The sequence below is a fragment of the Parasteatoda tepidariorum genome, chromosome 4 (assembly GCF_982258835.1).
Source record: "Parasteatoda tepidariorum strain Cologne lab strain chromosome 4, Ptep-v5.0, whole genome shotgun sequence".
Lineage (NCBI taxonomy): Eukaryota > Metazoa > Arthropoda > Arachnida > Araneae > Theridiidae > Parasteatoda > Parasteatoda tepidariorum.
In genome coordinates, this window is record NC_141758.1 from 91,921,912 (window position 1) to 91,933,824 (window position 11,913).

At 27.3% G+C, this 11,913-nt stretch overlaps 1 protein-coding gene across 1 annotated transcript in view; it reads left to right on the plus strand.

Annotated features, from left to right (window-relative positions):
* LOC110283103 (protein trachealess) overlaps window positions 1-11,913 on the plus strand; it is a 218,177-nt gene that overhangs the window by 182,838 nt on the left and 23,426 nt on the right. The window lies entirely within an intron of this gene.

Here is an 11,913-nt window from a genome sequence, read left to right on the forward strand (position 1 = left end):
CTATTCTTTTCATTTGCAAAGCATTTTACGTAAACGTTTTTATGCAAAACATTTTCTTTTTTGAGGGTTGAAATAATTAAACCTAAAATAATAGCAGAAATACAACATCTAAAATAACAATAATTTATGAAACGAAAAAAAAGTACCTAATTAAAATCTCTAGTATTGATTATTTCATCAGAAAAAAATGGCAACAATCTTGATGCTAACTTCTCAGAGGCGTAAGGGTGAGGGGGTAGAGAAAACAAAGTGCTACTGATCATGCCTCACCTGTGGCAAGGCGGTTGAAGTCACGTTCACTGTTTTAGACGTGTGACCCCTGCAATTAAAGCTTTCTCCATGCAAAGGCATATCGATTAGAGAGACAAGACCGCCTTGTATCGGTTTATTTGCCTTTTTCCTCTTAGTATGATTATTTCCTTCCATAAATGCACCATTGCCAAAATCAGATAGAAGAATATAAAGACTTAATAACCGCGTACTTTCATGCTCAAGCTTCAATCAAATCGTCTGCGTTGACGAGGGTTAAGAATGCTACTGCACTTGTGCTGAAAACTTCAGCTAAACTCGGAGTAGATTGATTTTTCTGTAGATTTGAAAGGTCAAATTGAATGGTTAAATTTAACCCTAAAGTTATCATCGATTAAGTTGTTGTTTTTTTTATAAAAAGAATATTGGAGCATTTAAATAATGTTATATGTAATTAAGTAATTTAAGAAAGGTTCTGTGCAATTAAGAAATTTAAATAATGAAATAGGCGTAATTATGTAACGCTAAAGTTATAAATAACACCTTAGATCGATTTAATTGCTTGTTTTTTTTTTCCTTGAATGGTTATTTTCTTACACAAATGCACCATGCCAGAATCAGATTTTAAAGACTTAATAACCACGTATTTTCATACTCGAGCTTTAATTAAATCGTCTGCTTTGACGAGTGCTAAGAATGCTATAACACTTGTGCTGCAATTTTGAGCTAAACTTGAAGATTACAACGCAAAGTTTCGTATGGTTATGTATTCGTATAGAACATTCGTGGTGATGTATTCGTATATAGAGGATTCATTAGGAAAACTTTTTTCCTTCCCTCTATACTAGAACGGATGGTTAAATAATGGGTAGCTTTTTGCATATTAAAGCAGGGAAAGGCTTGGTGACAGGAAATTTTTTTGTTCCATAATATTTTCCAATAATAATTCGGTTCCTTTGTTCTAATACTACGAAGTTCATTCTTTTATTTTAAATCTTAGACTTTGGGATTTAAATTACTTTCTTTGGAATTTCATTATATTTTCTGTAAATTAACAATTTAGTAATCTTAAGTCCAATAGAAGTGTCACGAATTGCAAAATACATTTCGAAGAAAATTTTTCAAAACTTTCATTCTATTTATAACTATAATTGAAATCGCCATAATAAATTAGCACATTATGAAAGAAAAACAATCCCACCGAACAATATATTATTATTTTATGAATCAATACTAATAAATAAATAAATTGGAAAAGCGTTGTACTTTGAGGAACATGAGCATACCTACCAACTTGTACGGTCGTTGAAAAATATATTACAAATTTAAGTTTGGAAGTCTTTTCTAAAAACAAAACTATTAAGACATCTATAAGCACATTTAGCCAACAAATAGATCTTATGCACAGATTTTCTTTATTATTGATTTCACGTGGTTGTTTAGAAAGAAATTGAAACTTTGAACTTCCAAATTTAATTCACCAAAACGCTAATGTTGCTGCCACTAAGAAAATTATTTCTCAATGGCCGTACAAGTTGGCAGCTATGCATAAAGTATCAGGTATCTATTAATGAATTATAGTTCCCTATAAGATCTCAAGCAGCGAATTCGCTTAAAATGCAAATATTTTGTAATAAAGCAATTCAGGCGGATGAAATATATCAAAGCTGCGAGCCATAATGCCACAAAAATAGAAAAACAATTTTATTTTTCTTTTCACGAGCACACAATAACTTCAAAACCAATAAATCTGCCCGCCATAATTCACGTAAAAAAAAATTCTTGTTTATATCGAAACAAAAGAATGAGAAAGTTCAGAAAAGGTCGTTATAAATATTTCAAAGTCATTAATAAAATATCAACAACAAAACATCTTTAAATACATACGTAATTCATTAATTTTAAGTCTTTAAGCATACGGATCTAGATATTGCTTCTTCTGAATTACTACCAACCTCCTGCATAATTAATGTTGCGCAATATATTAATATTTATAGCAATTTTCAGGTTTTTTATGATTCATAATTAATTATGTCGAACTAATTTATCATGCTACAAAATAACACGGTTAATATGAAAATAGAATGGCTCGATTTTGCAGTGTGCCTTACTGTTGTTAAAAATTTTGCTTCGTGTAGGTAGCGGATTTTTTTCTTCATATTTATTTTCTGATTTTTTTATTTTTTTTATTGGTTGGTATGTGTGTGTTCGTCTGAAGGAAAAGGATGCACTTTTTAGCTGTCATCATTTATAAAATTACTCACGTTTTCTATCGTAGCATTTTATATTAATTATTCTTTACATGGCTAGTCACTAAAAACGGATAAAAAAAAAGGGGGAACGAATCAATGGATAATTGAATTAGTGAATCAGATTATTAGTGAATTAACAAATTACTAAATCGACGCATTAGCGATCAGAAGTTTTAAAGACCAACGTACTAGTAAATATTTGAGTTGGCGTGTTTGAAATTGGTTTTAATATATCGAATTATGAAACTATAATTTGTAGAACGAAATTCAATTGCTACTTTTTTTTAAAAATATTTACATACAACATACAAATATAATTAATGCTATCTACTTGAAAAAGAAAACATTTGGTTTGAGACAATTTTTATGGTACTATTTAAAAATGCTTTAAAAAAGCTCAGTAACTAGATCAAAATATTCATGCAATTTCTATTAAATAATATTTGAAATAAAGCTTATTTTAATCTCATAACTGGAGAAATTTAAAAAAAAAGGATTAAGATAACAATTGGACGACTGCGCATGACATCATCATATGTAAATTGCGACATTTGTAGATTCAGAAGCCAATCAGGTTCGAGACACGCGTGTGACGTCGTTTACTAGTATCCATCTGAATCTGATTTAAATCATCACTTATAACTCACTTCACTTCTTTTCGAGTTACAAGTACCCAATAAACTACAAGAAACTGATTTGAAATAAAATCATAAAAAGTTGCTGTTCATCCAAATATTTAGAAGATATGCTTTTGAATATTTCTTGCAGTTAAATTAAATTTCAAAATTTATGAAAAGAGTTTTTTTTTTTTATTACTGGTTGTTTTTTTTTCATTAAGACAAATTTACTAATGGTTTTATCAATTTAAAACTCCCCGTTAACTAGCTTGCAATACGTTTAAATTTAAATTTCAAAAAAAAAAAATTCTTAAATGTTTTTTAATAATTTAGCCATCGATGCGTACGTGAATTTTTTTTCAATGTCGAAAGAATTTTATTTACAACAAAACTTTTTTTAAATTAAAATTCTTTAGAATTTAATGAAATAAAGTTTTTAGTTTAAATAATTTTTCAAGTTATGTATTTTTAAGCAATATCAATGTGTTATGCGGTTACGACAACAAAATTATTAATAATCGTGCTTTTTTATTGTAAAAGATATTTATCCAAAACAAGTATTGTTAAATTATCAATGACTAATTGATTTTGAGGGCACTTGAATCCCAAAAATATTTTCATTTTAATTCGATTCATAACTAGATCGAAAGACAGCGCATTAAACTTTTACATTAAATTATGTGCCTTAAATATAGAATAAAATTATTTCACTTAAATTTAACCCTATTTGCGAACAATATTATTTTAAAGATCTGCACGAATCTGTTTTTGGCTCAGCAATTGGTCGCCAAAAGCACTAAAAATCGTCTGCTTGGAACGCACGCTCCCATTGGTTCCAAGTCACGAATTATCAAATTAATAATTCCTTACTACAGAGGATAGAAGTGTTTAAAAGAGTCTATTGTTTAGTTCTGACGTTTGACTGGTGAAGAAATAACAACAGACACCAAGTTGAAGCTTCAATTTGATTGAAGCTTGGAGCTTACACGAAATCCTCACAACAGGTCACTTCAATTTCAGGGTCAATGGATTTATAGAAGGGAAACCGATATTTTAACTTAACACGATATTTAGTTTCTTTGTAATAATGAACTGGAGCATCATTAAAATAGTTTCGTATCCCCCGAAATCGTGAATTTGCGTTAGCATTTACTTCTAGTAGCTTTTGAAAAGACGGGGACGATGAAGTAATGAGTAGAAAACGATTCTATTAATGGTTTATTTTATAAATCGATTTTTTTTTTAGAAGTTAAACTGTTGATTTAAGTAAAATTAAACAAATCTAAATCATATTGTGCATGAAATATGTGATTCTTTTTTAAAAAAATTTTATTTAAATTTAATTTTTTGGGGTTTGCAAACTTATCGAATCGTCTGCTATCGTTATTTAGAAAATTCAAAGCTTTGATCGTTTTTTAATTAATTTCTTAATAAGTGAACTCACTCTTGTCTACAATATATATATATATATATATATATATATATATATATATATATATATATATATATATATATATATATATATATATATATATATATATATATATATATATATATATATATATATATATATATATATATATATATATATATATATATATATATATATATATATATATATATATATATATATATATATATATATATATATATATATATATATATATATATATATATATATATATATATATATATATATATATATATATATATATATATATATATATATATATATATATATATATATATATATATATATATATATATATATATATATATATATATATATATATATATATATATATATATATATATATATATTATAGATGCAATCACCTTCTAGTTTTCGATTTTCTAGCAATTATCTTTGAATAAAAAAGACAATTAAAAGCATGTTAAAAATAACGAATTTTTTTTTTTAAATTACTGTCTTATTTAAAATAAAGACATCATTTTAAGAGAGGCATTTGACAAAGTTAATTTGTAAGTTGCTCACAAGTTCTCTTTTTTTTTAATTAAAATATTTAAAAAAAATTAAACTTTGTTCTAAGTCTAAAAGCATTTACTTCAGTATTACCCCTCCTACATCTAAAGCATTATCAAGTTTAAAGTTTAAAAAAAGTTTATCAAATTATAACAAAAAGAAGCACTAGTGCCATTACAAAACATCAAAGGAAATAATAAATTAGAATGAAATTCAAGATAAAACTCTAGTTCAAAACTCATATTTTAACTTCTAATTTTCGATTAAACATTATATGCATGCAAATATTTAAAAAAAAAATAATAGTAATAAAGTCGTTAAAATTGTTCATCATGAAATCATAAATTTATTCACTCATTTTCTTTGAACTCTTAACAGAGACCTTAGAAACAAAAAATTGTTTTTTTTAAGTAGTTGAAATTGTTTATTAATTGATAAGAAAGATGGTTGCTGTGTTTGTATGTTTTTTTTTCGCTTGCAAAGTTAATTAAAAAGAAGCAGTTTTGATGATTGAATTTCCTATTAATAATGGATAATTCCTTATTCTCATTATAAATCATTCTAGTAGCCAAAAAAAAGTTTGTAAGTCGCACCATATGAAATAATTAATTGTAGTTTCTGACAAGTTGATACAATTGCTTATAATGAAACATTGTAAACCTAGGTACATTGATTTTCATCGCAAACAAGAAGCAAATGCATCCACAATCTGAATTTAGTTTTTCATTTACTTTTAGCTCATTAAATGTCATAACCCTTTAAGCTAAACAAAAAAAATATTTTTCTTGATGAAGAGATTCATAAATTTCTATGATAATTAGTTTTTTTTTTATCTTACTAAGATAATCAAATATCACATATGTTGCTTACGTTTTCTATAAATGAATCAGTTCCTAATTCAAGTTATTAATTATTTTTGCAGCATCCTATAAATAATAAAATTTTGCCAAGTGCAAAGATTAACAAAAAAGTTAATTAAGCACATTATTAAAATCAATTAATTATAGTTCCTGACAAATTGATGAAACTGTTTTATAACTCATAATTTGACGATTTCGGATGAAATATTATATTTTCTTAGTAATAAGAACCTTAAATGTCATTAAAGTGATCTCCAAAAATTTTAATTTATTTTTTTAATTTACTTTTGAGTCATCTACAGTTTCCTAATCAGTATAAAAACTAGTTCAAAAAAAATAATATTTTTTTTAGGAAATTGAATTTACTCATATATTTTTATGATAATTAGCTATCTTTCTTTTATTTTCATTATGCAGTTAATTAAACAACATAATTGTTCCTTATGTTTTCTTCCTATGTGGGTTATTACCTTATTAACGATATTAATTATTCCTGCAGCATCTGCAAATAATTATCAAAATTTTATCAGATGTAAAGTTCAGCAAAATCACACTATTAGAAATAATTAATTACCCTTTCTGGCAAGCTCACGCATCAGTTTATAATCCGTAATTTAAAAAATTCATATGAAAAATTACAACTGCAATTAAAATGTCACGAAATATTTTATCAATTAACTCACATCATTGCGTGTAACATTTCTTATCATATATATGACACTAATTATTTCCCTATATTAATGCTGAAGAATACAAAAAAGGGCTATGGGTATTAAAATTGTTAAATGCCCAAAATATTGATCTTATGAAATCTTAAAACTTTATTGAACGATTAAGACGATACGATACTGTAACTTTAGGTAATTATGCATTGTAAATTACAACGGATAATTAAGTATTATCTTCTGTAATATTGATGCTGATAAATGAAAAATTAATTCTTTTTATCGTTTCATCATTCTTATACAACGATTAATTTAAATTTTAATCATCAAACTCGAGGAGATAAAATGAAAGATTCTAACTGCAAAAACTATACAAGTTTTCCTGATTTACAAAGATTAACTTAACTAAGCTACATTTATTTAGAACAAAAGGTAATTAGATGAGCTGATTAAAACTGATTATTTCGTTGAATTGTAAAAAAAAAACTGAACAAAAAGTTTTAAAAACAAGAAAGTGTAGAGACTATGGTAAACACCATTGATGTTGATTCAAAAAAACTTTCTTAAGTAAATTCATTGATTTCAATATAAACAAAAATGTATTTATGAAAACATAGTATTTATATATATATATATATATATATATATATATATATATATATATATATATATATATATATATATATATATATATAATATATTTATTTGGATAAATTCATAGCTTATTATGGCATTTGTAGTATTGAATAATAATAAAATATTACTTTTGATTCTCTACTAAACGGTTAGAAATTTCTCGGAAAAATGGTTAAGTAACAATTTATTTAATAGTTATTTTGCCATATGCAAACAAAACAGTTAAATAACCGTAAATAAGATAGTAATCAAACTGTTAACTGTGAGGAAACACAGTTTGTTAACTGTTTTCACCTAATACGATTAAACAACCAGAATTTTATCACACCAACTAAGCTCACCTAATGAAGACACTTAGTACATACGCGTACATATTATAGCGCACTATAGCGCTACTGCGTACATATTATAGCGCACTATAGCGCTACTGCGTACATATTATAGCCGAGAGGGCTAATCTGGCAGTCTCATGACCTGGAACTGGGGTTCGATTTCGACCACAATATTTCCTCTATTATTTTCAATACATGAAGAGTTTCCAATGTCCTGCACTCCCCAATTTGTGTCCTGCACTTTCCAATGCCCATTACCTAACGAAAAGCTTAGCTCCTGTGTCCAGTTAAATTTCGTTTTTACGGTTTTGAAACTATGCTAGTTGTAAATGGTTTAAAAACCATTATGGTAAAACATGCTTTTTATCTTAAATTTTACGATTAATCGGATTTACAGACTGCTGCCTATTATTTTACCGTAATTTTAGAATGAAAATTCTAACAGTGTACAAGCTATTAGAAAAAAAATCTTAAATAGTTTAAGTGTTGGAAGCGGCATCGCGATTTGCTATTAAAGAAATACAAATAGTTGAGAGAAATTTCTCAATTTTAAAAGCGTTACGGTTTTGCAAAGCGTTATGGTTTCCCAAAACTCTAATACTATTTGAACTTCACAGCGTATGCGCAAGAATTTCTCTACGAATCGCAATATCACTCTGGGGTAGTAAAAATAAGGTAAGTAACGCTTTACAAACACCTAGCAAACTCTCGCTAATATAACAATGATAGCGCATACATGTGTTTATATAACCGAATATTTATATTACATATATTATAGAACGTACAAGTGTTAAAAATTAAATATTATAACAATAGTATCGAACAGTATTTTAATACAATTTGATTTGATAGATCCAAAAGTGACTAGATAAATTGGTTTCTTCTGTGTTTGTTTGTTTCTTGTTTTTATTTTGTATTGTATTGAATAAATAAATGTGTTTTATATATAGTAGAAAAATATAGTAAACATATTTTTACGCCTAATATAATGCATATAATAATAGAAAATATAGCTTTTTCCGATAGCTAAATTTACCACTACAACCCTAAATAGTATATAGAATTTTAAAAAGACATACCTTGGAACATTAAAAATATTCGCTATAGTATTCTCTTATATACATGTATAATTTCAAATTGTGTTCGAAGATTTAGAATTTGAATAAAACTAACATTACAGGCCCATCCCATCAGAAACCTTGAATTTACCAACATGGTAAATTACTAACATCATGAATTGTTATGTAATTTAACCACATATCTTTACATACCTCATATAACACTAACTCTTCTTTTCAATCAAATACTCTATTAAACACTAATAATAATGGTAGTAGATAGTTTCTAAGGTATTACCATTTCCCCCTAAAGCGACTGATAAAATTAACTACGCAAAAAGAAATTGACCAGACACCAAATATCCATAATAAAACGATTACATCATCCTTGATGATAAGGACCTTATAAACTTTTTTTTTTGGCGTTTGGCTTGAATGTAGCCAGCCAAGTTGTTACCGTTATTATTGTAACTCAAATTGGCATGGAATTAAAGAGTATCCTTGTTTTTTGATGACTCTTCTAACAAAAACAAAGCACAGCCAAACGAAAAAACAAGTTTATGGTGGCGAGAGGTTGTTACTGTTTGAATTTCGTTTTCATCGCCATCAAATTATCATAAATGTGGTTTGAAAATCTTGGAAATGTACTACGTAATGTTTTGAAGGTATTTGGCGAAAAAAGAAAGTTGATGGCAGAATTGCCAATTTATCACCACAATGCCATTGAAAAATATTCTAAAGAAAACTTTCTGTTAACTATAAATTTTAATGGCTTGGGGTCTTGTTTTTCTAGACATTACGAACGTAAATTTATTGCCGTATTTTGACTTTAAAATTTAAAGCGAATAAAATTTCAACTAATTTAAAATGCAAATATTTAAAATATAGCTTTGCTTGGCAACTGTTCACATAATATGCTTAATCCTTTAGTAGACTATTAAAAGAACATGATTAGCACTTTGGGAGACTATTATAAAATATGCTTATCATCATATTAGAAGACTGTTCGTATGCAATGAGGTTAACACTTAAAGAAGCTATTTATAATTTACTCATACATTAAAAAACTGTTCATAAAATTTAGTTACCGCTCTAGAATTCTGTTCATAGAATGTGCTTATTATATTTGGTGACCGTTATGTTTGGTTAGATATGCTTATATTGGTTTATATTTGGTGAATTTAGAAATTATATTCATAAAGTAAATGCTTATTATATTAAAACATAATTTTCATAAGAAGGTTATCGTTAAGGTTATCTCTTTATGTGGCATGCACACTTTTACATTTGCCAATTTTAATTTTTATAAAATTTCTACTCTTTTTAAAATGTCACTAAAAAAAACCTAGTGTAAAAATTTTTTGAAATTTAAACATTACTGGAAAAAAACTCTTCTTTCATGCAAATAAAGAATATGAGTTTAGTTTGTATACAAAATTAGCTACTTTTTAAAGCATATTTCTTTCTTTTTACTATTGAAAGTGATGCAAAGAATGTTTTTGCTTTAAATATGAACTATTTGAAATTTAAGCTATAGTAATAAATACGATTGAATAATTAAAGAGATAATAAATAAATGAAAATTAATTGAGTTTTTACCACTTTTTACGTTTTTAGTTGCATGTAGCATTCCTGTATTACAGAGATGTCTAAGCTGACGTCACTTCATTTACCTGCCTACTAAAAATGCATCAATGATCAATCAGTAACAGATGCAACCAATAGGAATACGTTTCTATTGAAATAAGAATACGAATCATCCAATAGGAATATTGCAAGCAACTAGTTGCCATTCAGAACCGCAAAATTACAATCGATTGCTTTAAATAACTCAATGATATAGTTCAGCCTCTGGCTTGGACATCTCTAAACATTTATCTATACTGACTATTCAAAATATAAAGATAACATAAGTAGTTTATAATAATTTAATTAATTTGACTAATTTAATTAAAAAAAGAAATGGCTCATCGCTCAATAGATTGGTTATTGATAGTTCACGAACGTCAAGTCTAAATTCGATAAGACATCGGTGTTCTTGTCAACAGTGTTGATTGATTTCTTAAAAGAATTCACTTAAGCGATCGTTGACTCACTGAATTTGCATTTAGTGATCATTCTTTGTGTTTAAGCTACTAATGTGAAGAAGGCGGCATGAAAACTAAGAAAATGATCATTTTCAAAAGAAAAACAGCACTTCGTGAAAAATTAACTCTCTTTACTCTTTTCTCATTTTGAAAATATATGTTACTAATAAATTAGGAAATAAAAAAAAGTAGCACTTTTGCAACTTTTGATTTAGTGATCAGATTTCATCGAACTAAGATGCTTCCTTAATGGTTTGAATGTTAAACCGCATTTGTGCAGAACATACTAATTTAACGATTAAACGAATTTGATTAAGTTAAGAAATCAGACACAAATATGAACTTTCTATAAATATACGTGTTTTTCTTTTTTCAACGGATTTAAATTTTTCCGCCTTAAAATATGGAAGACTGCCACAATCTGAAAAATATGTTAGTTAAAAGCGCAAATCTTCTTAAATTTTACTACTCAAAATTTGTTAGGTCGATTCAGTTCAAATTTTTGGTTTTGATAATGAGGTAAAATTATGCATGCCTTACAATTTAGCATTTTATTTAGTTGATTAATTATGAAAGAAATAATTAAGTATAAAAAATTGTTTTTGCAACTTTTGATAAACGAATTTTATAATTAATAAGATCTTAATTTACTAAAAAAAATAATAATTTACTAAAAAGAAATTTAGTATTACGAAATGGTGAGATACCCAAAAATGTAAGATTAACGTTAAAGGACTATTATAAATTAGATCCCTCACTATAACATGTTCGTTTTGGCTAACTTTTTATAATAGAATACATGAGAGTCGCGATGGCTCAGGGGATTAAGCGTTCGCCTTCCAATGAGGCGAACCGGGTTCGAATCCTAGCAAATACGAATTCCGCATTCGGCTTGCACCGACCACTGTGCTGACGTGAAATATCCTCAGTGGTAGACGGATCATGGGTTAGAGTCCCCTTGCCGTCAGGCTAACCATGGAAGGTTCTCGTGGTCTTCCTCTCCATGCGACGCAAATGCGCGCTAGCTTCATCAAAAAATCCTCCACGAAGGCAAAATTTCTCCCAATATTTGATCCAGGAGTTCCCTTGTCTTCTGGATTGGGATCAAAATTACAAGGCTACTGAGTTGAACATCAGTAGTCGTAAACCCATAAAATTGGGTCGGCTGTTCAA